Raw genomic sequence first — 25,370 nt, forward strand, 5'->3', positions numbered from 1 at the left:
ATTACTTTGGGTATTAGTTTTTTGTTAGTTAGTTGAGTTAGTTATAAGTTGATATTCAAACAAATAATCTGTATAAATACCATAATAAACCACGGACATATTCAGCTGAAAGTCACTGCATACCACGGCTTATTGAAAGGTAAACACCAGCTGTAACTATCTCTAGATAACTCTGCGGCTACGGGAGATGACATCAGCCCTGTCATAGGCTGTATCTTGATTAAACAACTTAACAACTTAATTACCACTGAGAAAAATGACCATTTTGTAACTAAACCACAGCAACACGGCTTGTCCGCACCAGCCGGCTACTGATAAAAGATTGTACCATAAAAGATAAGGCTTAATGTTATGCAACAATGATCCACAACAATCCATAAAATGGGCCTAAACTAAGATAATACAATGTTTTTCGTGATATTTATAGATATAACAAAGAAAATACTGCATTCTGGGTAGCCCTTGCTCCCAAGGGTGTCGGTCGGAGAATCTCAGTATTGAGGCGATTCAGCTCTTAAACTGGAGCGCACATTTTTGAGATTGCAGGTTAAGATAGGAAGTGGAATTCGCTCAAGCTCTGACTTGTAAAGTGACCCTGGCTGTTTTTAAAGGCATCTATAAATATCATTATTATGATTAGGGATGTCACGATTATACATTTTGTTGGTACGATTATTGTCGGAGAAATAATCACGGTATTATGATTATCACGATTATTGTACATTAGTTAATTTCACAACACTATGAAAGTGTAAAATCAAATATAGTCAAACTATAGGTTGCATTACTAATTATTTCCACAAAATAATATAGTTAATAATTGTCATCTATACCAAAAAGTTTATTTTAATTTTTTTTATTACAAATGACACGCTAACATATACCAATTCAATGTTACATTAGGAAAATTAATTTAATTTAAACCAGTATCTGTGCATTTACCTTTATTTTGGCGCTTATTTGCCAATATAGTTCCGACATAATCTTTTTTGTAAAGTGACGGTTTTTAGGAATCATAACGATTAATTAATTATGGTGTTTAATACTGCAGTTAATTGTGAAAACAAGTAATCGTGACATCCCTAATTATGATATATATATAATTGAATTATGATTTGTTCCCCTTCTTCTTGCATATTTGCAGAACCAGATAACTACACAGTCACAGTCTTGTTGTTGTTGTATGGTTGTTTTCCAGACAGACAGTGTTAACGATTAGATACAGAGTCAGTTTCCATGTGAAGCGGTCGGACCAGTCAGACGACTCGGTGACCGACGCTCTGTCTGAACACCTGAACACACCTTCAGCTGTCACGCTGTCGCCGCTGACGACCGTGGAAACGACCGGTGACATCTGAGAGTCGGTCAGAGGTCCAATCCTCTGGACTTTGAGTTTAATTCCCACTCAGGAATGATGATGATGATGATGATGATGATGATGATGATGATGATGATGATGATGATGATGATGATGATGATGATGATGATGATGATGTTTGTTGAGTCTTGGACCTGAACAAACTTTGACCCTTGATGGTTTGTTGTCCAGGGCGTCTCCATAGCAACACAACATTAATGATGCTGACGAGTGTGATTCACATATTGCACTTTGATTTATTATGACTTCAGTCATTGTGCAGCTCCAGATTTGATTGTAAGACACACACACACACACACACACACACACACACACACACACACACACACACACACACACACACACACACACACACAAGTTCACACCTATAATATGTTTTGTCAACATAAAGTGTTTGGACTGTGGGAGGAGGAAGGCGGAGATCAAACCTGCGAGGTGACAGCTCACTACCCACTGATCCACTGCACCACCACACCGCCACTTTCCACATGTACAGTGAAATGTAAAAGTTTGTTAATCCAGACATTTATATCACGTATTGTGCTGATTTTTTATTTTTAACTCTTCGTCAGGATTTAACACAAATGTAACACACATCATGGAGGCAGATTCCAGCATATTGATCCTGACTAATCAATTAAATGACTAAATAACGATAAATAACAAGGAAAAACAAAAGCTGTATCATCGTCATCTGGTGCAACTCATTATTTGTTAATTAATCTGGAGAAATCTGTTTGTTTATTAATTGTTTTCCCTAAAATATTGAAAAGTGACACTTATTAATAACCTTAATAACCCTAAAACACAGTTTATGATCACATCAGACAATTATAAGTTAGTTTTTTAATACAAAGAAAGGTCCAGCTTTAGTCCAGGTTTAGACGTCACTCAGATGAAATGTGTTTTTCCTCCCTGAACAAACAGAGACGACACCTGGTCGACTCCTGAACAAACAAAACCCTCCATGTTAAACTGCTCAATTATCTCAGGTTGGACTCATGGTTAGTTCAGGTTCAGTTCGATTAAAAGGCCTTCAGAGGGTTTCTGAAAATCTGTCATTGTTTTTTGAGGATTTCAGGAAAATATCTGTTGTTTCATTTGATAAAGCGAATATGTTCAGTATTTAATAATATTGTATTTAATTAATTAATTTGCAAATACTTGTGATCAATTATCTGACCTTTCTGTGAATCAATCCTCCACTAGAATTCACAATAAAGTTCAGTGAGTTTCAAAATAAAAGCCCTGGAGACGTTCAGAGGTTAAAACATGTTGCAGCTGCAGGAATCCTCTGCAGCTGTTTAGTCTCAACATCTGGATTCATTTGAATCTTGGACACTTGTATCTGTTTGAGCTGATTCATTTCGGCTTTGATTGATTGATTGATTGATTGATTGATTGATTGATTGATTGATTGATTGATTGATTGATTGATTGATTGATTGATTGATTGATTGATTGATTGATTGATTGAACAGTTTCTGAACATGTTTTTATTGGAGTTGATTCTTTTTTTGTTCACATAGAATAAAGTTACGTTTGAATAAAGCTGCAGGTCTTAATTGATTATTTAGTGATATTTGTGGCTCCTTCATTGATCAGTGCTTCCTGTGGCTCCGCCCCCTCTGCTCAGTCTCTGCAGCTGATTGGTCGGCGGCCATGTCCCGGTAGAGCCCGGTCTCTCGGCGACGCCCACCACCACTACGATGCTGAAGCGTCTGGACAAGATCCGGTTCCGGGGCCAGAGGCGGGACGAGTTCCTGGATCTGGCCGAGTCGCCCAACACGTCGGACACCGAGGGCGCCGACGAGGGGGCGGTGGCGGCGGCGGCGGCGGCGGCGGCCACGGTGAAACATCGTATGTCCATCAGAGAGCCGTCGGAGGAGCTGAGGGACGATGGAGAGCAGCAGAGTGACGTCACGCTAATTCAAGCCTCACCTGGTCCAAGCCCACACCGGTCGAGTGCCTAAAATATCATAAAATGGCCTAAAGCAAAGGGACCGAATGCACCGAAGCTTCTCCACAGCCGACTAAACGTTATTTATGGAGACTTACGATGAATATAAGGACTGTACAAGAAGAAAAGGAAACACTGCTCTAGATGGATTGTCTGTTAAAACAATGATTAAACTATTAAAATGACTCTGTATAGTAAAAGCTGTAGCTACTGACACCCTGAGTGAGGTCATGAATGGTGTGGGTAACGCATGGGGTAACGTTACACAGCTGCTTGTTAGTCGTGCCCCCAGTATCTCTATCTTGGGGTACCTACTACTATACAAAAGAAAAATCAGAGAAATGTCCAACTCTCTTGCATCACAGAGGAGGTCTAGAACAATACGACTGACAGGATCAATGCACAAGTGGCACAAAGTTCCTTCTATTTCAGCCTCATATGAATCCTTACTCTAGGTGTGTCTTATAGCTCAGTGGGTAAAACAAATAGTTTTAAACATTTTACTCCACGCTGCAGCGAGTCTGGGAACGTTGATGGAACTGAACTCTCACTAAAATAAGCGAGACTCAGCCGTTGAAGTCAGATTTTGAGCTGAGCGAGCTTGATGGAGGAACCCCCCAGGTGTTTGTCACTGTGAACTGTTTATTGTCACAATTACACAACAAACAAACACAAACACATGACTCAAGTGTCACATTAAGGTTGTATTAAATTACTGTGTGTGGTGTGTTTCTCAGATACTTCAGGTGACGTCTGCAACAACTTCTCACTCACCTGTTCACTCACCTGCAAACTCATGTGGTCATTCATTGTGACAGAATTTTTAGGAATATTAACAAAGGAAAGCACTCGGGTCTGACATACAGCTGGTAGGCAGAGACAGAGGTTCAAATTACAACAATTACTCATCAAAATGTTAAAATCTGCTAAAAACAGGGCAAAGGGAAACCAGTCAGGGCTGAGGTGAAGCTCTCTCCAAGGCCAAACAGCAGTGATTGGGACAGTGCAGCCACCACAGCCCTGCTACTGACCAATGCAACAGTGCTGTGCTGCATTGTTATAGAGGTAGACCAAGGAGACTGTATGTATTATTTTCATGTGTTTTCACCACCTCTGTAGTGAATAAACCCAGGAACACAATCATATCTGAGTCATCTTTGTTCCTGAGCCGCACTTATTACACCTACTATAAGTTATCAGGAATCTTATCAGCAGATGGACTTTGGCCTTGTGGTGGTGGAGCAGTTGATGAAGCTGGTGCCTTTCCTGTTACTCATTAATTGTTTATTGCTTTATAATTTCCATAGTACATTGTTTAGTTCACCTGGGTACATGTCGTTTTCTGTTACTGTAGCTATTAGCAAAAGTTCGGTCAGGGAGACAATCTCTCCAAGCATGCTCACTGAGTCTATTTCATCTCTCCCACTTCCCTCTTAAATCCACCCCTCAGCACGTGTCCTCATCCAATCACAATCCGCCACCTTCTCTCCTCCTCCAATCAACTTTCATCTGTCATGTTTCAACCAGCCCGCAAAAAACTCAGCAGGCATCATCCCTACCACCACCAGTGTCTGGGCCCGGGGGAAGTCCTCTTCAGATAGAAGCTTCACATTCATCAATCTGTCTTCTGAGCTGATCTGCTCCCTGGGGCCTAAGCACCAAAATATTATTTGTTCACAATAATTGTCTTTCTGCTTCACATGCCGTCTATTCCATTCTTAATAGTCTGTCCTGATTGAACTTTCCTCATGTAACTTTGGTCTGTAATATTGTGTGTGATAAACGTTCTTTGTTCACTGGGTATTTTATTTCATGGAGCAAAGTGCAGCGGAGCAGATTCATTTATCCAGATAAGATTACAGTATCATCCAACAGCTGAGTCACAGTTCATAGTTTAACACCAACAGTTGTGTTGCAGTTTATTGTCTCCTGTGGCAGTTACATGAAGAGAGTGGTTATTTGTGTGCAGCTGGAGGCAGCTTTACCACCTGAATCAGCCTGTGGAGGAGGCGGAGATGAGCCGCTGCTCTCCCGCTGTCTGAGCCACTAATCGCGGCCTGAGCTCGTCCGGACAGCCGCTGGAGAACAGCTGTGACTTTGTCTGTGGTGAGTGGTCTGTCATTAGATTTACACTACAGGACTGATGTGGACTCAGTGTGGCGGGCTGAGCGGCTCACAGGGTTTTTAATATGATGTTCAGAAAGACAGTGAACACCACAGAGACTCCTGCTTCAACAGCTACTACAGTCTATTGATCAGTACTGTTACTGCCTATCATCAGTACAGTTGTCAGGTACTTGTACTTTCCTTGAGTATTTCCTTGTTGTGCTACTTCCTGCTTGTACTGCAGCTGAGTTGAGGCCCAGTTGTTGTGTGTGTAACAATCAGCTGTAGCTTGTTTGATCCAGTGGTTTTCTACAGGGACGCTGTCCACACAGAGACTGTGTCACATCAACTCAGTGGATCTCAGTCCTTGTGTGTGTCAGTGGATGGAAACAGTCGTCCATGGATCATGTTGCTGGGCTGCTCTTCACTTCACTGCAGCTTCCTGACGCCATCTAGTGGACTGATAGTAGAAGTACAGCAGCTGATGGCAGCTTCCTCTTCCTCACTGCTGTGTGACTGCATTCAGCTGACACTGATATGAAGCAGAGAAGAAGAGCCAATCAGTGGAGGAGCAGCTGGAGACATGATGGACATGTGAGCTGCTGTGCACATGAATGATGTGTGTTTCCTCTGCAGGTGAAGCTACAAAGTGTGTGTGAGCTGATGTGGATGTGACCTCAGCAGCATGGATCAGTGTGAGGACAGAGAGGAGGGAGCCCCTCCCTCTAAAACCACTCTGTGTGGGGGACATCAGGGCCAGACCAGAGGTCAAAGGTCAGAATTAAAACTGTCAGACTTTTCTCTCTAAAAGTCAGTTGCTGTGTTTATTTAAAAAAAATGAAGATGTTCTTTATCAGTTTTTCTCCAACATGCACATTTATTTAAGACAGAGCAAGATGGCGCCGGTGTGTGTGGCCTGCCGTCTCTCGCTGGCAACGCTGTTTGTGTGTGTGCTGTTTGTGTCGATCGTTATCTCTAATGTCAGCTCACTGCTTGTGTACGACCGCCAAACACTGTTGGAACTTCGCCCCTCTGCCAAGGACTTGGTGAAAGTTGACCACGATGGTCATATGACGTTTCCGCCGGCTCACTTCCCCAGCAGGATGCCTACCACTCCCCTGAGGCACTCCCTCGCTCCACTCCCTCGGCGCAAACGCCGACGCCGCCGGGGGAAACGCAGCGGCCAGCTGGTAAAGCTGAAGGCTCTCTCGGCACAAATTTCCGTGGCTTCCCGGAGGAGAAACGGAGCGGTACCTGGTCTCTTTTTCCACACGCGATCGCTGGATCCTGTCGGCACCTGGCTGGTACCGGTCGTCGGTTCGGATGAGGAAATCCGCCCCCGCGGCCCCTGTGCTCCTCACCCCCGCTGGCGTGGAGTGAATCCCCGCCACCTACGGACCCTGTGTCGAGCCCCACCAACAGCCGATGCCTCGGATGCGACTGTCCGCGGCAAATAAAACTTTTATTCTAAGGGATTTCTTTATGTCCCGTGGATTGGATTTACTCTGTGTAACGGAGACATGGCTGAGTCCTGGTGAGTCTACCTCTCTTGTTGAACTCTCACCACCGGATTGCTGTTATTTTAATTCCCCGCGGTCGTCGGGTCGGAAAGGAGGAGGAATAGCAGTTGTTTTTAAAAGTGACTTTAAATGCCGGCACATCTGCCTGCAGTCCTCCTTCAAAAGTTTTGAACTTTGCCTATTTGAACTGGGCCGCTCTCATGTCGTATTGTGTGCTGTCATTTATCGACCGCCCAAGTACAACAAGGACTTTATAAGTGACTTTTCTGAATTCCTGGCTGACATCCTACCTAAATATGATCGCGTTCTTATCATTGGTGATTTTAATATTCACACCTGCTGCCCAGATGAGCCGATCTCCAGGAACTTTTTAAATGTCATTGACTCTTTTAATTTAGTGCAGTCTGTGTGTGGTCCTACCCATGAACTCGGGCACACACTTGACTTAGTGCTCTCGCACGGCCTGGGTGTTTCCAACTTGGACATTTGTGACGCTGTTTTCTCGGATCACATGCCGATTTTATTTGACATCCCCTTTCAGTGTCCGGTTAAACCATCGCTCCCCCCCCGACGCTGTCGCATGTTCAACTCCTCCACTCCAGCGCTGTTCTCCTCAACATTCACTGGTCTCCGTGAGCTAGAGGATAACTCCAAAGCCTCCGTGTGCTCGAACACTGAGGAGCTGGCAACGAGTTTTCATTCTACTTGTTTACAAACACTGGACATGATTGCTCCTTTGAAGAGCCGGCGCATCAAATCTGCGCCCGAGCCCTGGCTGAATGACGTCACTCGCGCTGCCAGACAAGAGTGCAGGAGAGCGGAGCGCAGGTGGAAAAAGGACATGCTGCATGTTTTCTATGGTATTTTTAAAGAGAGCCTGCTGTGCTATCAAAGGACCGTAAAAGCTGAGAAAAATAAATATCTCTCAGAAATAATTGCTTCTAATTGTAACAATCCCAGTGCTCTGTTCAAAACCATAAATACTGTCTTAGATACTCCCAAGTTTATTGGTTTTGATGCCTCCACTGAAATCTGTGAAAGATTCCTCCACTTCTTCACTGATAAAATTGTGTCTACAAGAGCTTGTATCTCTCAGCCCCCCTATGATCCTTCGATTCCTTTGCTCTGCTCATCTGTATTTTCTCAGTTTGAGCCGGTGTCCCTCTCCATTTTAAAGGACACAGTTAGTCATATGAAGCCCTCTGGTTCCCCTGCAGATGCCATCCCCCCTCGTCTGTTTAAAGAGGTACTTACGACAATAGGACCAAGCATTCTTGAGATTATTAATGAAAGTCTCTCCTCTGGTACAGTACCTGGGGTTTTTAAACATGCAGTAGTACGCCCTCTACTTAAAAAAACAGGCCTTGACCCCTCCCTCAGCTCCAACTTCAGGCCTATCTCCAATCTTTCATACGTTTCCAAAATTTTAGAGAAGGTTGTCTACAACCAGTTATTACCATTCTTAGAAGATAATGGCATCACTGAGCTATTCCAGTCAGGATTCAAAGCCCTCCATAGTACAGAGTCAGCACTTTTGAAGGTGTCAAATGATATACTTTTGTCAACAGACTCAGGAAAGTCTGTTGTCCTAGTGCTTTTAGATTTGTCTGCTGCATTTGACACTGTTGACCACAGCATTTTAATCTCTCGCCTCGAGCATTGCGTGGGCATTAAGGGTGTCGCTCTTGACTGGTTCCGGTCTTACTTAACGGACAGAAGCTTTTGTGTAAAAATTGACAACTTTGTGTCTTCAACAGCTCCTCTTCCACATGGGGTCCCCCAGGGCTCAATCCTCGGCCCTCTTTTATTTGCTCTTTATTTACTCCCCCTTGGTTCTGTTTTTAGAAAACATAGTATTTTATTCCATTTTTATGCTGACGATTGCCAGATCTATGTTCCACTGGCACAAAGCGATGCTCACACTGTCCAACCACTCATTGACTGCCTTAACGACATCAAAGCCTGGCGCTCACTTAAATTTTTGAGTCTCAATGAGAATAAAACTGAAATAATGATGTTTGGACCAAGCTGTTATTCCCCCCCCAAAGTTGACCTCGGCCCTCTGTCACTGTATTTCAAAGACTGCGTCACTAATCTGGGGGTCAAGTTTGACTCTGATTTTAAATTTGAGAAACAGATCAGTGGTGTAGTACAGAAAAGTTTTTATCAATTACGTCAAATAGCGAAGGTGAAACCTATTTTATCAAGACCTGACTTGGAAAAATTAATCCATGCTTTTATTACAACTCGTCTTGACTACTGCAACTCTCTGTACATAGGGATCAGCCAGGCGTCTCTCGCCCGTCTGCAGCTTGTGCAGAACTCTGCTGCAGGGGCGGAGTGGGACACCAAAATCTACCGGGAAAATTCTGACCGCACCGGCCCACCATCGGACCAACCCCCCCCCCCCCCCCCCCCCCCCCCACACACACACACCATTTACATATTTATGTACCGCTCACTGCTCAACAGAGCTATGTGTCATTCCATTTGGCAAAATATATGAGTGCCAGAAGCAAAAGAAAAAAAAAAATGCGGGTGACACAACTTAATTGGGGGTCTGGGGGTCTTCCCCCATCATTTTTTTTATAAAGGCTACACAATTTCCCATATTCTGGTGCATTTTAACACATTGTTACTTTTATCTATAGCTAAAAAAAAAAAAGAGTGAAAGAGCTGCAATTAGTGCCTCCCAAGCAGATTTAGCCTACTTAACACTGCTGACCATAACATTACATCCAGTCATGTTTACTCCTTTATTTCCCCCTCTCAACTACTCTACTCTGCAAATTGATTTTACTGACAGACTACATATAACTTGTAGAAAACGTAACACACGGGCAGGACTGATAAGGTTTGCTGGTTGGCTTCCGTGAGTCGATCTGTTTTTAGCCGTAGCCGCTAGTTTAATGATAACTTTCACAGTGATAGGCTGTAACGCTTACCGTTTCCCATGAGGCTTTGCACCATTCTACATTAGTTTAAGAACAAACAAACACATTAAATTGCTGGTTATTTTATATTTTGTGGTCATGAAAGTTCTGTAACATCGAACAGAAATAATTAGATAAAGATAGGAGGCTAAACAAAAATCATTTAGTAGGCTGGATTGATGAGAGTCTGATTGACTATCGCAACCATGAGTGAGATGGAGAGAGACATGAAGGGGTACAAATAATGGGTGGACTTGCCTATTACACATAGAGGTAGAGTTTGGAGCTGATCATGGGAGCGTGCAATAAATGTTACTTTGAACTCGTGAGCACCACACGGCCACGCAGGGCAGCTTGCGGGCCGGCTCACTTGAGTTTATTGGCCGCCGGCCGACCGGGAAATCTCCCGGTCCTCCCGATGGCCACTCCGCCCCTGCTCTGCTGCACGCCTGCTAACCCAGACGCGCAGGCGTGAGCACATCACTCCCATCCTGGCGTCCCTACACTGGCTCCCTGTGTATTACAGAATCAATTTTAAGCTTTTGTTATTTGTTTTTAAAAGCATAAACAACCTTGCTCCACCCTATCTAACCAATTTGCTTCAGCCTTACCGCCCACCCCGATCACTAAGATCAGCCGACCAGCTGTTGCTGACAGTCCCCAAAACAAGGCTGAAGCTCAGAGGTGACAGAGCATTTGCCGCTGCTGCACCCAAGCTCTGGAATGAGCTACCCCTGAATGTTAGACAGGCCTCCTCGCTTCCTGTTTTTAAATCTCTTTTAAAAACACACTTTTACTCCCGTGCTTTTAACTCATCTTAATTTTAATTTTTACTTGTCACTCCCTATAAAAGCACCTGCAGTGAGCTGGTCCATTTGTTTGTTTTTTAAAGTGATTCTGTGTTTATGTGCTTATGTCTTTTATCTTAATCTTTTATGTCCTAATGTAAAGCACTTTGGCTTCCCCTGTGGTTTTTTAAATGTGCTATATAAATAAAGTTGATTGATTGATTGATTGATTGATTGATTTATCATTTGTGTTGTTGTTTCAGGATCCAGCAGCAGAGACCAGACTCTCATGAACCCAGCTGTCTGTCTTTAAAGAGCGACCGGTCAATGGGAAAGTTCATTAACTTCAAAGGAGGACGTGGATCAGCTCATCAGATGTAAGACAAAACTAAATTTCAAAGCTTTTGAGTTTCTGTTGAATGTTCTTCCGGTGGAGTCAAAAAGACTCAGACACACATTGTCCAGCTGCAGTAAAGAGTCCCTGCCTGAACATCCACATGTTAATATTCAGTGATTCTCACAGTGCAGCCCAGTAGCAACAGGAAATGTGTCAGCACCTTCGACTTAAAACAGGAAGTAACCACTGGGTTAAAATCATCTTTTCATTTGCTCTAAATGTTGATGGTCTTGTTTCCACCTGGTAGAAGGAACATGGTGATGTTGGCTGCATGAAGTCGCCTCCTGGTGGCAGCTTTGAGGTGTGCAACAGGGCGAGGGGCCGATCAGTGGTTTCTAGTGAGTTCAGAGTGACGTCAGACACAGAGAGCAGAGACAGAGGATCAGATCAGTTACAGGAGCTGACGCAGAATCTCAGCAGCTGCTTTTTACAGGAGCAGACGAACAAACGTCCATAAATACTGAGAGAGAGAACGAGCAAAACTCAGGTAAAGATAGAAACTTCAACTCATCTACAACAGTGGTTCTCTAAACCCCTAACACAAATTAGACCACGGTCCTCCAATGGACAAAATTATGAAGCAAACACCAGAAATACACAAATGTTTGTTCTGAGACTGAAGAACCTTAGGTTTTTATTCAATGTATGTTAAAATTGGGGCAAATGGCTTGAGATTAAAAAAGAATAGAGAAATACATAGTTTAAAAAAAACTTCTTAAAAAAATACATTTTCTCAAATTAGTTTCTCTAATTTCTCAGAAAACAAGATTGCAAATTCTAGAAAAAAGAAAACATTTTAAGGAAAAGCTGGCGACCCACTCAATAACCACACTTTGAGAAACATTGATCTACAGAACAAAACAAAGAGATAAATGACATTTTCTGAGGTGAATAAATCATGATCGTTGTTTACGTGTTTTTTAGGGTTCATGTTTTTGTTGTGTTCTTTTTTGTTTTTGAAAATCTAAAACTATTTAACATCAGTTGTGTTGTTGTTTCAGGATCCAGCAGCAGAGACCAGACTCTCCTGAACCCAGCTGTCTGTCTCTAAAGAGCGACACGTCACATGACCGGTACATTAACTTTAAAGGAGGACGTGGATCAGCTGATCAGATGTAAGCTGTAACTAACAGTCATTCAGGTTATTGTAGAAATGAACCAGTTTGTACGACGTGTTGTTGGACCAGGTCTGAAATCAAAGTGTCTCTGTTGTGAACGTCCTCAGGGGACATATGAAGTCCATCTTGTATTATCTCTCTGTACTGATGTTCACTTGACACTGATTCCTCCACAGAGTGGACCAGGAGAGCTCAGAGGTTCCCAGTGGTCAGTCTGCCCAGCAGCATCAAACACACCTGGACTCCATGTTTATGGTGGGTACATGTCCAACAGCTGCTGTTACATCTGTTGTGTTCACAATCTTCTCCATGCTGCACTTTGACACCAGTGGATTGTCAGTCTGTCAGGTTTTAGTTTGATGCTGTCACTCATAGAGTTTCTGTTCCAGCTGCTGGAGGAGAACATGGTCACTTTTGTGAAGAACGAGCTGAAGAAGATCCACAAGCTTCTGAGTCCAGATTACCCAGAATGCTCAGGGAGTCAGAGGGAGGATGAGGAGGTGGTGGATGGTGAGGATGAAGAGCAGATGAGCATCAGAGAGGCGTTAGTGAAGATCACAGTGAAGCTCCTGAGGAGCAGGAAGCAGGAGGAGCTGGCTGAGCGTCTGCAGAGCAGTAAGAGGATTTCTGTAAAGATTCAACATGATGAACAAATGAGACGTTCACTGATATCAACATATGGAGGGAAACATGTTAATATAGTCGTTATTTAGAAGATTTAACATGTTATATTTTCTTATTGGTCTGATTTCTTGTGTTTTTATTCAGAACATTTTGCTCCAGTTTGTCGACGTAAACTCAAATCTGCCCTGAAGAAGAAGTTCCAGTGTGTGTTTGAGGGGATCTCTAAAGCAGGAAACCAAACCCTTCTGAACCAGATCTACACAGAGCTCTACATCACTGAGGGAGGGGCTGGAGGGGTCAATGATGAACATGAGGTCAGACAGATTGAAACAGCTTCAAGGAAACCAGACAGACCAGAAACAACCATCAGACAAGAAGACATCTTTAAAGCCCCACCCGGAAGAGACCGACCAATCAGAACAGTGATGACAAAGGGAGTGGCTGGCATTGGGAAAACAGTCTTAACACAGAAGTTCACTCTGGACTGGGCTGAAGACAAAACCAACCAGGACATACACTTCACATTTCCCTTCACCTTCAGAGAGCTGAATGTGCTGAAAGAGAAAAAGTTCAGCTTGGTGGAACTTGTCCATCACTTCTTCTCTGAAACCAAACAAGGAATCTGCAGCTTTGATCAGTTCCAGGTCGTCTTCATCTTTGACGGTCTGGACGAGTGTCGACTTCCTCTGGACTTCTACAACACTGAGATCCTGACTGATGTGACAGAGTCCACCTCAGTGGACGTGCTGCTGACCAACCTCATCAGGGGGAAACTGCTTCCCTCTGCTCGCCTCTGGATAACCACACGACCTGCAGCAGCCAATCAGATCCCTGATGATTGTGTTGACATGGTGACAGAGGTCAGAGGGTTCACTGACCCACAGAAGGAGGAGTACTTCAGGAAGAGGTTCAGAGGTAAGAAGCAGGCCGGAGAGATCATCTCCCACATCAAGACCTCACGAAGCCTCCACATCATGTGCCACATCCCAGTCTTCTGCTGGATCACTGCTACAGTTCTGGAGGAGCTGTTGAAGACCAGAGAGGGAGGAGAGCTGCCAAAGACCCTGACTGAGATGTACATTCACTTCCTGGTGGTTTATCTAAAACTGAAGAAGGTCAAGTATGATGGAGGAGCTGAGACAGATCCACATTGGAGTCCAGAGAGCAGGAAGATGATTGAGTCTCTGGGAAAACTGGCTTTTGAGCAGCTGCAGAAGGGAAACCTGATCTTCTATGAATCAGACGTGACAGAGTGTGGCATCGATATCAGAGCAGCCTCAGTGTACTCAGGAGTGTTCACACAGATCTTTAAAGAGGAGAGAGGCCTGTACCAGGACAAGGTGTTCTGCTTCGTCCATCTGAGTGTTCAGGAGTTTCTGGCTGCTCTTCATGTCCATCTGACCTTCATCAACTCTGGACTCAACCTGATGTCACAACAACAAACAACATCTCGGTGGTCTGAAGTGTTTAGAGACACATCTACATCTTTCTACCAGAGCGCTGTGGACGAGGCCTTACAGAGTCCAAATGGACATCTGGACTTGTTCCTCCGCTTCCTCCTGGGTCTTTCACTGAAGACCAATCAGACTCTCCTAGGAGGTCTGATGACTCAGACAGGAAGTGACTCACGGCCCTGTAAGAAAGCAGTTCAGTACATCAAGAAGAAGATTAAAGAGACTCCCTCTGCAGAGAAAAGCATCAACCTGTTCCACTGTCTGAATGAACTAAATGATCGTTCTCTAGTGGAGGAGATCCAACAGTCCCTGAGATCAGGACGTCTCTCCACAGATAAACTGTCTCCTGCTCAGTGGTCGGCTCTGGTCTTCATCTTACTGTCATCAGGAAAAGATCTGGACGTGTTTTACCTGAATAAATACTCTGCTTCAGAGGAGGCTCTTCTGAGGCTGCTGCCAGTGGTCAAAGCCTCCAACAAAGCTCTGTAAGTGTAGAGATAGTTGGATTTATTTACTTTCTTGGCCAGGCAATGCTTGTAAAAGAGATTTTTTTTATCTCAAGCAATTTGCCTGGTAAAATAAAAATAATACATGTATTCATCATAATAACAGGACAGAAAATAAATCCCTTTCTTCTTTAATTCATCATGATCATCTCCTCAGACTGAGCAGCTGTAACCTCTCAGAGAGAAGCTGTGGAGCTCTGTCCTCAGTCCTCAGCTCCCAGTCCTCTAGTCTGAGACACCTGGACCTGAGTAACAACAACCTGCAGGACTCAGGAGTGAAGCTGCTGTCTGGTGGACTGGAGAGTCCACACTGTAGACTGGAGACTCTCAGGTGAGGATCCATCCAGCTGTTTATGTGATGACACTTGAACACATCACCAGGTGTTGACAGTGGTTTCCTGTGTGTTGTTGTGTGTGTTCAGTCTGTCAGGATGTCTGGTCACAGAGGAAGGCTGTGCTTCTCTGGTCTCAGCTCTGAGCTCCAACCCCTCCCATCTGAGAGAGCTGGACCTGAGCTACAATCATCCAGGAGCCTCAGGAGTGAAGCTGCTGTCTGCTGGACTGGAGGATCCAGACTGGAGACTGGAGACTCTCAGGTATGGAGAGGCTGCTGCAGCCACACACACACTGTCTGATAGAGGAGGAGGAGCTGGAACATTTTCTATGACCCCATTCACACCTGATCACACCTGGTATTAACATCTGTCTCAGGTGATTAATGCATTGATGACATCATTATCACATATTTAAAAACACTAATGTCGAGCACTACTGTACCGTTTTATTTATAGCCCCTTTTAAACTCTATTTTTTATACTTGTCTGATTTGCACTACACTGTATAATGTTATAATTGTATCATGCTGTATTACTTAGTTCTCTATGACAGATTGCTGTCCACACACTTGCACTTACTTGAATGTACTATTATTATTATTGTTTTGATTTTCATTTACTTGAATGTATTATTGTTATTATTGTTTGATCTTCCCTTAAGGACCGTGCCTAATAACATCCGGCAGGGGGACTAGCAATGTAAATCAGCCTAAGGCTGCAATTGGGTACAGCCGCACCCCCTTGGAGGGAGTGCTGAATGTTGTACATTGTCCTCCATAGCAAATAAATAAATTGAAATTAAAAATTTAAAAAACAGTTTTTCTCAAAGGGCTTTACATGGCATCATAACAACATCCTCTGCCCTTAGACCCTCACACTGACTGAGGATAAACTCCATAGATCCCCTTTTACAGTAACAGGGAAAAATTGGAGAACCTCAGGGTGAGCAACAGTAGATGTTGTTACAGATGTAGTATGGAAAAGTATACTAATATGTTCAACTCTCCTAATTTACTTTACTCAGGTAAGTGTCCGGAATAAACAGGACGACAGAGAGATGTGTCGATAAATAAGTTACAATTTTTATTAACAATGATCTAAGACACAGAGTAAAAAGAGTATCAGGGCAATATAGAATGATTTCATTTGGGGCTGGTAATGGTGGACCCAGTAACTTCAAGCAACCAGACCAGATTACAGGACAAGGTATTTAGGGACCAAAACACCACACTTCTATAAGGTTACTAAAATATGGTACCAAATGCACATCACACACATGCTCAAATTACACAAGAATAAGGTGCTTAGACACTTAGAATCACAGCAAAAAGGTGCCCCAAACAGGCCTATGTGTCTGGTCTGAAGCAGCTGCTTACTGAGGAATAGGTTACTCAGCACCCAATAAAAGGGTGGAATATGCCCTTGTTTCTTAAATAAAGCAAAAAATAGAAAACAAATAAAGAAACATAAACCCACTAGGAAATCAATAAATCACAGAAACAAAGGCCCGCCCTAACAAACTCATGTGGGGAGAAAAACAGCGACAGTCCTGTCTAATGAACAATTCCTGTAAGCATAAAACACATTTCTTATTTACACTCATAAACAAAAGGCACGCTCCTAAAATTATTTATACATGTATATATTCTGTACCTTTAAATCAGTGAGACGATGCCCAATGAGCAGCACGTCCGCCGACTGGCCGAAACTAATTACAAGAAAAAACATATTACACTCTACGTTCATGAATGAATTTGCATAAACCCTCATACAACATTGTATAAGACTCACATACAACTCTGTACTTTTGAGGACCCGTGTCCCTGGGTTTGAGCCACAATTGTCCAGATTCTGAAGGAATCAACACAGTAAACAGACAATTACCCTGCCGTACGGCATGCGCATAAACAGTGATTAATTATTAACTACATTTGTCAATATAAGTTTGTATACCTGATTTTTTAAATTCAGCGGCTACTGAGCAAAGCCTGGCGTCCCCTCACGTTTGCCGCGTTAGTGTGTTCAGTAGCAATGACCCGGCAGAGGAACAGAGAGAGCGGAACCTGTTACCTGCCTACCTAAATAACAGGGAGAGCCGGTCAGCTCAATGGGAGGACTGGGTGGTAGACTGGTCCATGGGGAGGGAGGGGAGGCCGGTCTAACAGCAGGGGAAAGGGTGGGAAGGGGGGGGGCGATGGAGGCGGCGGCTGGTGCAGAGAGATGGAGCTCCGGTGGATCTGTGGAAACACAGAGAGAGTGCGAGACACCAAGGCCAAACTACAGGGTACAACAGAAAATGACAGTTCAAAAATATACTGAGGAGAGGAGAGGAGAGGAGAGGAGAGGAGAGGGGAGGGGAGGGGAGGGGAGAGGAGGGGAGGAGAGGAGAGGAGAGGAAAGGAGAGGAGAGGAGAGGAGAGGAGAGGAGAGGAGAGGAGAGGAGAGGAGAGGAGAGGAGAGGAGAGGAGAGGGCTCTGTGTGACCAGATGTGTCCCCAGCAGTCTAAGCCTATAGCAGCGTAGCTATAAAATGGTTCAGAGCTACCTGAACCAGCCCTAACTAAAAGCCCTGTCATAAAGGAAGGTCTTAAGTCTAGACTTAAATGTAGTTAGAGTGTCTGCCTCTTTGACCCATGGAGAGAGCTGGTTCCACAGTAAAGGAGCCCGGTAACTGAAGGCTCTACCTCCCAGTCTGTTTTTAGAGATACTGGGAGTCCCTAACAGACCTGCGTTCTGGGAGCGGAGTGCTCTGGTAGGACAGTAAGGAATGATTAGTTCTTTCAGATAGGTTGGAGCTTTATCATTAAGAGCCTTATAAGTCAGCAGAAGGATTTTGAAGTCAATTCTAGATCCTACAGGAAGCCAGTGGAGAGAAGCTAAGGTGGGAGAGATGTGCTCTCTCTTCCTAACTCCTGTCAAAACTCTCGCTGCGGCATTCTGGACTAGCTGGAGACTCTTTAGAGAGTTTTTCGGACATCCTGACAGGAGAGAGTTGCAGTAGTCTAGCCTAGAAGTGATAAATGCATGCACTAGTTTCTCAGCATCACTCTGGGAGAGGATATTCCTAATCTTAGTGATACTGCGCAGTAGGGCTGCCCCCAAATAGTCGACCAAGCACTGGTAGCACGGCAGTCTCTCTCGTATCACCGCTGTCACCATTAGCGGGTGCTGTCTGAGCCCCGGTCCCGTCTCACAGCGCTCACCGGCGGCCAGTCTCAGTGTCACGGAGCGGATCCATGGCATGATGGTCCCCGCTGCAGTCAGAGACCCGCACCCATAGACATGTGTCTATGCCCGCACCGCTCCACGCCGCGGACCCCCACCCCCGCACCCCCGTCACACAGCCTGAGCTCAGTTACCCTCCTCATCTACTGTGTTTATTGGTGATAAACGGGCATTCTGCCGGTAATAACGGTGAAACCCGACCGGCTTGTTGTTGAATCTCGGACCCAACATGGCCGGAGTCACTGTTGCTGTTGCTGAATGTGACTAAAATTGAGTTTATTAACCAACCAACCAAAGAAGTGAGCTGACTGAGAGCACATAGCATAACAAAGCAGTGTGGCTACAGATCATGTTTGATCACGCGAGATTTCTGGGTTGGGGGACGAGATTCTAGTGTAAATCTTTGTGTGGTGTGCTCACAGTGTCTCACTCTTGGATTTATTATAATACATCCATGGTCTCACTTTACCCCGCAGCATTTGTCTCACTTTACCCCAACACCCCCATTTTAAAAAAACGACCTCTCTTAGAAATTCAGGCTAATTTTCAGCCAGCATCATCACATGGTTTTATGTGTTGGTAGTTCATCATCATGTATCATATACGTTTTTCTACCTGAATCAATTTGCTTTGGCACAACAGTTGATTAAGTTGACAGCAATAAAATTTACTTTTACATGCAAAAATAACATTTTTGTGAAAAAAACATGCTTTCCACAACATCATGAGGTCCTCTCCTTCATGGCCATGGGGAAAAGGAAGGGGCTTGAAAACATAATGGTCAGATGACCATAAATGTGTTCCGTTTTCTAGATACAGGGGGTGTCTCACCTTACCCCACTCTCCCCTAAGAAGGTACAGGCTCTGAAATGAACTTAAATGTAAAAGGGGGCTTCTTTGCTCTGCCCCCCCCCCAGACTCTAGGACCAGCCCTGCTACCCATAACGTTTTTTACAGTCAGGAGTCTTCATATTCCTGCTCTGTGTGCACATTGTTGGACTTTCCTTCAGTAGAGGATTTTGATGAGCAGACACTAAGTACAGCATCTTACTGGGAGTGACACTGAGTCACACACCTATGGGGGAAAAAAATAGTTTTCTATCGCTTGGTTGGTTGAAACAAGTAGCCTAACGAGCCTGTTTTGACAACGTAAGGAGTAGCTTATTTTGTTTAATTTTGGAATCCAGCCGTGGGATTTGGTCCGTGGTCTATCCGGGAGAGTCTCACACACACACACACACACACACACACACACATACTAGTCGGAATCCGTTGTTGCGACGGAACTTTAATCCCAGCAAATGCCGCTATTGGGCTTCATCGTGATGCAGCTGTGTATGCTGCCAGTCACACACACGCAGAGAGAGAGAAAGAGGGAGAGAGACACTCGCTCCCTCTCGTTTATGCTACATGATCAATTAGGCTATTATACACAATTGTGATACAGGCAGCCTTATTTTACTGTCTGCATGCGTGGATGCAGCAGGGAAACCCTGCTGTATGTATAATGCGATCGGATCACGATACTTCAAATAAAAATCGTTTTTTGTTTCTTTATCATATCGGCCCGATCCGATCAGTTGCCAATCGATTGGCACCATCTCTAGTAATAATCAGTGTTTGTGGCTGAATGTGTGTGTGATCAAACAGCTGTTTTCAGACTGTGTGTGTGCTGCTCAAACACGTCTGACTCCAGATCAGATGAAGCCACAAAGTGGCTCCTTAATGAAAGTCTGCAGCAGCTGGAGCTTCACTTCCTGTCTGAGTCCATGTGCTCTGAGCTGAGCCTGGTTCTCTCTGCTCTACAGTTTCTCTGCTTCCTCTGGACTCTGACTTCAAGTCCAGTAAAAATGTGTGGACAGGTTTGATGGAGCTCAGGACTGGTCCTGAGGACGGCTGCTTTGTTCCACATGATGTGACTGATCTCAGTGAGTCAGTGTGTTGCAGCTGATCTGTGTGAAGAGCAGAGAAGAACAGAGTTATTGATCATGAGATCCTGATCCGTCCTGTCACTGTGATCAGATGGTTTCTATTAGAGCTCCTTCATCCACTCACTGCTGCTGTGGCTCCTGTGGAAACCTGCTCACAGCCTCATTCTTCAGCTTCCTGGGGAGTTTTCTTCAAACTAACACAAGTTGTGTTCACACTCAGTGTTTCTCACTAAACTCACTGTTTCACTGAGCTCTAACAAACGTGTTGAGTGTGTTTCCTTCCTCATCAAACACTGAAACCATCCACTGTTCACAGCTGCACTCCTCTTCTTCTTCTTCTTCTTCACCTGTTGTGTCTTCATCTTATTTGCTGTGACGTGTGTTTGTGCAGTTTGAGAGTCAGAGAGTGAAAGTGTGTGTCTCACTCTGAAGTGACATCACATGGAGAAAACACATGATGAAGTGTTTCCTCCTCGTCTCCTCCTGCTCTGTATCATCACTAGATAAAGACTCCAGCTCCTTCTTCTCTGTGCTCAGTGTTCATCCATACATACCAGCCTCCATGTGAACACAGTGATAAAACAGTGTGTGTGTGAGAGCCATGTAATGTCCATGTGTGCATGCTGACAGAGAACGTGCTGCTCTGACCCCCCTCCTCCTTTCAGGGTGCAGCCTGCTGGAGTCCAGTGTTTGTCACCAGGTCTGAGGAAGAGCAAGTGTAAGTGTGTTTTTACTTTATTTTTACTTACTTATTTAAAAAAAACTGTTAAAAATAACATGATTCAGAAATATGACCTGGTGTAAATGTAATAAAACCACACGTAAAGGTGTATACACACACATGTGCATAGGTGTCTGCGTGTGTACATGTATGTGTGAACATTTTTGTTTGTATGGATTTATATACAGATATTGGTGTTTATGTATTTATGTGTAAATGTGCGCATGTGATAGTAAATGTATATATGTGTCTATACTGCATGTAGCATGTCAACACTTAATAGAAATGTATTAAGATGATGAGTAGCTGGGCTGCAGCCGCTCAATTTATTTTATGTCACTTTTGTTGTAAATGTTGTTTGTTGATGTTTTTCTTCTTCTTCTTCCATTTCTTCTTTGCTTGGATGTAGGTACTATCTAATTTGTGAATTAATTCTTTGTAACAAGGGCTAGACAATATAAGTTTGCTTCTTTCTGCCCCCTTTCATTCAAGAGTTACAGTATTGTCATTGTTTATTTTATTTTTTGTTTTTATGCTCGATAAATGAATGAAATAAATAAATAAACTAAACTAAACTAACTAAACTTTGAGCAGCACATTCAACCATCTTCACACTGTCACATCACTGACGTCATGAGTCTTCATCAAACTGTCAATAACTGATCACATGATCAATAACTGCAGCTGTGTCTTGTTCTCTCCATCAGATTCCTGTCGACTCACAATCGACACAAACACAGTGCACACAGAGATCAAACTGTCTGACAACAACAGGAAGGCGACACGTGTGGAGGAGCATCAGTCATATCCTGATCATCCAGACAGATTTGACCCGTGGCCTCAGCTGCTGTGTTCAACTGGTCTGACTGGTCGCTGCTACTGGGAGGTCGAGAGGAGAGGAAACGTTGAAATATCAGTGAGTTACAGAGGAATCAGCAGGAAAGGAGACAGTTTAGACTGTAGGTTTGGATGGAACGATCAGTCCTGGAGTCTGGTCTGCTCTGATGGTCGTTACTACGTCTGGCACAATGGCAGAGAGACAGACATCAACTCCTCCTCCTCCTCCTCCTCCTCCTCCTCCTCCTCCTCCTCCTCCTCTGTCTCTAACAGAGTAGCAGTGTATGTGGACTGTCCTGCTGGCTCTCTGTCCTTCTACAGAGTCTCCTCTGACTCACTGATCCACCTCTACACCTTCAACACCACCTTCACTCAACCTCTGTATCCTGGGTTTGGACTTTGTTCTGGTTCCTCAGTGTCTCTGTGTTGAGTGAATCAGAGTCTCCTCCTGTCACAGAAACCTTCTCACTGTTGAACAGACAGTTCAGTCTCTACATGTCTGTCTCTGTCTCTCACTCACGTTTTCACATTCATGGATTAAATCAGTTGATTTTCTAAACTTCTTCCTCTTCCTTTAAAGATGGATGATTCATGATCAACTTTACAGGCTGTTTGTGAGCTGGTCACAGGTAAACAGACACAACAATAAACACAACTGGAAACAAACATAATGTTGTAGAGATGCTGAATATAATGAATTACATGTGATTTCTTTTTCTTTGTGGTTTTACTGAATAATTACTGCATTTCCTGCTGATGAACTACTAATCCTACCAGCTAATTATTTTTCTGTTAACATGCCACTGAGATCATTATTAAACTGTATTCATCTCTGTCCTGTAAATAATCTGATGTGAAATAATTAAGCAATATATATTGATATACTGTATTGCTTTTATAAAACGGTTACCAATAAAGACAATATGAAAGAGGAATACGCAATCAATTTCATGTAGTTTTTATTCAACCAGAAATATTATCTAATCAAACAGCCCCACTGTGAAAAAAATAGCCCCATCTCTCCGGACGTTAGCTCCAAGTTAGTGCTGCATGTCGTCTTTTCCTCCTCTATTTTTAATAATCTGACGATGTGTGGCTAGTTTGCTGGTAGGAGGTAAAGCTAGAGGAGGACGCCACTGTGCTAGTAGGATTTATCTGATCTGAAAACTGATATCAAGCACATTTGGTGGGTCATGTGGGCAGAGATCTTAACCCCCTCAATGTTTAACCCAAAGTTACGCCTATGAGACACCACACCAACAGACACAAACGCTGTTTTTAATATTTTATTTATGTATAAAATACATAATCTCTAATCTCTCTGCAACAAATGACAGAAACAAATGTAACAGTTTGGGTTTAACCATCTGTGTGTGACGACCTTCACACTAAAACATCGATAATAATAATCAATTGTTTTATTTACCTAAAGTTTTAAAGGGACAGTAGCTTTTTTTTTAAAGTGGGGTTGTATGATCTACAAATAGCCCCTAAGTACTTTAATTGCAGTAGAAGACTCTCTGCACTCCTCCCGTTAGCAACGCCAGCCCATAGCCCTGCCCAGAGATTTACAACATACAGTGTTGTGAACAGACCCAAAGAAACGGCCTATTTTCACGGCCTAAAAGAGGTTTTCCCTGAAAAAAAATACACAGTTTCATCGTTAGCTATTATATAATTTTTTCCAGCCCTTCAAAATGCAGGAAAAACACAGTTCTTATTTGGACCTAACCAACTCACGTATCCCTCCGCCCAGGGTTAGCGCCCGCCGATCAGCAGTTGGTAAGGTCCAAATAAAAACTGTGTTTTTCCTGCAGTTTGAAGGGCTGGAGAAAAATATTATAGCGTACAATGGAACTGTGTATTTTTTTTTCTTCAGGTAAAACCTCTTTTAGGCCGCGAAAATAGGCCGTTTCTTGTATGTTGTAAATCTCTGGGCAGGGCTATTATATGGGCTGGCGTTGCTAACGGGAGGAGTGCAGAGAGTCTTCTATTGCAGTTAAAGTACTTAGGGGCTATTTGTAGATCATACAACCCCACTTTAAAAAATGATACTATCCCTTTAACCTTAAATCTTCTGAGTTCAGAGTTAATTCTCTCTTAAACCAAACACCGATTTATAACCTGATCAGACCTGAACTCATCAATAGCCCAATCACCAATCAATAGACGAACAGTGAAAGTGAATCAGAGTCAAACAGCATTGAGTTCAGACGTGAGGTCATCGATCAGTGACCTCATCATGAACAATAAACAGAAACTCTGAGGTTGAACCTTTGACCTTCAGTCAGACTGACGATCTGAACTTTCTCTTAAAGACACAGTGAACGTTTCTTTGTGAGGTCATGCGACGTTGTGATGTCATCACTCCTCCAGGCTGCCGTCGCTGAGCAGGAAATGAGGTCTGACCAGCGACAGCATGGGGCCCCTCGGGGCCCCGGCCAGACAGTACGCCTCGTCCGGCCCGACGCCCCGAGACCGCAGCGTCCTCAGCGCGGCGCAGCAGCTCTCTCTGCCGCCGCGCGCCGTCACCATGACGAAGCTGAGCGGGCTGTCGACCATGCCGAACCTCCGCCGCATCTCACCGAGCCGAGCCGACAAACTCTGCAAAAGGAGAGAGACAGTGAACGCAACCTCCAGGTCAGAGCAGAGGACGACCAGACAAGGCCGTTTTATTTGTATCGCCCGTTTTTACAAACAGTTTGTCTCAAAGGGCTTCACATCCCATCATAACAACATCCTCTGCCCTTTGACCCTCACATCCAGTGCTTAATTTGTCCATGTGTAGGTCCCGGAACACTGAGAGGGTGCTGTTCCGGAGGGGGGGGGGGGGGGGGGGGGGACAGAGGGGAGGAGCGCACAGGAGGCGACACGTGCGGCGTGCGTAACGGCGCTTAAATTACTTTTAACACACCTGAAAAATGACCCCGATGCGGTGAAATTCAGAGGTATAAGAGCTCACGTCGCTATGGCTTTTATCGGAGTTCATCATCTTCCTCATGTGCTGTTCCCCTGGCTGCGCTGTCCGACCTGGGTCTCTGTGTCCGTTGCGCCATAGCGCTTCAGCACCATTCAAGTCATCCCGAACGGGTTCCGGACACGGAGACCCAGATCCGACAGTGCAATTTGTCCCACCGGCAGGCAGAAGATGAGGTCGGCTTCACTCCCGTCAGTCTTCACAGACAGTCCACAAAGTTGGAAGAGTTTTGTTTGTTTGTTTGTTTGTTTGTTTTGACCCGGCCGGCTTTTAATTGTTCGTATAGATAACTGAATACCGGCTATTAGGCTATTTAAGGAAAAATAACTTATTTTTTGAAGAAGTTGAAATGAGCAACCATGTTTTTGTTAAAATGCATTTAATCTTCAGTGTGAACTATTGAATAAAACAAAAAGACAATAGACTAAAAAGGCAATACTGTGCTTATATAAAGACAAAAGGCAATAGACCCTCCTTCTGACCTACATTGAACAAAGATTATAAAAATGCAATAAACTGTTGCTTATATAGAATAAAGACGTGAACAAAGATTATAAAAAT

At 43.9% G+C, this 25,370-nt stretch overlaps 1 protein-coding gene and 1 pseudogene across 2 annotated transcripts in view; one reads left to right on the forward strand and one right to left on the reverse strand.

Moving 5' to 3' along the window:
- The window catches only part of LOC310987927 (protein NLRC3-like), a gene marked incomplete at both ends in the record, with an annotated part of 313,828 nt that overhangs the window by 258,537 nt on the left and 29,921 nt on the right, over positions 1-25,370 (reverse strand). The gene's annotated exons all lie outside the window — the stretch shown is intronic.
- LOC310987215 (NACHT, LRR and PYD domains-containing protein 4C-like) lies at positions 12,560-22,320 on the forward strand (annotated as a pseudogene). The gene is made up of 5 exons: positions 12,560-12,815; positions 12,969-15,115; positions 15,207-15,380; positions 20,940-20,992; positions 21,703-22,320. The product of its transcript is annotated as an NACHT, LRR and PYD domains-containing protein 4C-like (transcript).

Source organism: Trachurus trachurus, assembly GCF_905171665.1.
Source record: "Trachurus trachurus genome assembly, chromosome: 6".
NCBI classification, from domain to species: Eukaryota; Metazoa; Chordata; class Actinopteri; order Carangiformes; family Carangidae; genus Trachurus; species Trachurus trachurus.